We start from the raw sequence: 1,141 nt of genomic DNA on the forward strand, positions 1-1,141 counted from the left end.
GGCTATTTAAAGGCACTGATTCTCAGCAGCCAGAATCTGGGGCAGGGATCTGGAGAGGCTGGTCACTCTCTAAATGCAGATGCACACAGCGTCCGCTCTGCATCTCATGTTACTGCTACCTCTGGTTCACATCTCCTGACTTAGCTAGCATACCTTCTTACTGTCGACACCTTCACAAAATGAATACTCAATTTTATGGTCTGGGCAATCAGTATATATACAAGGCATACCAATGCAAATGATCATTTCTTGCATGAATTAAATTTATATATAGATTCGTAACATGCTGGCATTGTGGCTCTGAGGGTAACACTGTTAGCTCAGACCTGTAATGTATAAGAATGGTTTCTTCTTATAGTCCAAAGACTCACTGGCTAATTAATTTCCCCAAATTGCCCTTGTGCCCTGAGATGGATTGCCCCCCCCCATCCAGGGTGTACACCTGTGAGGTACACTGTGCTTCAATGGGACAGACTGAGGAGTATAAGTGGTTGGAAAATAGATGATAAAGGAGTATTTTTAAAAAATAATATTATCATGTGCTTGCAAGTAAGATTTTTACTTTTCAACATTTTAAATAACTGGATATTTGTTCATTTTTATAGATAGATCCTTTATTGTCATTGCATATTAATATACAACGAAATTCAGTTTGAAGCAAATCGTTGAACTTAGCAGTATGAAATGGCATAAATAATTAAAAATAAAAATAAGTCCGTATGAGATAAATGCAGAGCTTGCAAAATGTTAATTCAATCACATCTTTGAAGTGCATATCAGTTATTATGAAGTCCATATTAGTGACATCACAATGCAGCATCTTAAAAGTCCATGTAAATGCTTATTCTCCTTCTTTCTTTGTACTATTTTATATTATATCAATTCCTCAATGCAAGGTATCTTAAAATGGCCATATGAAGAATTAGAAAAAAATGTCAATGTGTATCCAATGTTAATGTGTATCTAATGTATGCTACTTTAGGTTAATTACGATTATAAAAATGGCAATATTTTCTGTTTCGACGCTGCATAGGACAAATGGATGGATGGATGGATGGATGGTTTGAGGTGAAAGCAAAAAACTCCGGAACACAAGGTGGCGATATTGCGCTTTTCTTGTTCAACGTCATATTGTGAAATT

This window comes from Paramormyrops kingsleyae, chromosome 7, assembly GCF_048594095.1.
Source record: "Paramormyrops kingsleyae isolate MSU_618 chromosome 7, PKINGS_0.4, whole genome shotgun sequence".
NCBI classification, from domain to species: Eukaryota; Metazoa; Chordata; class Actinopteri; order Osteoglossiformes; family Mormyridae; genus Paramormyrops; species Paramormyrops kingsleyae.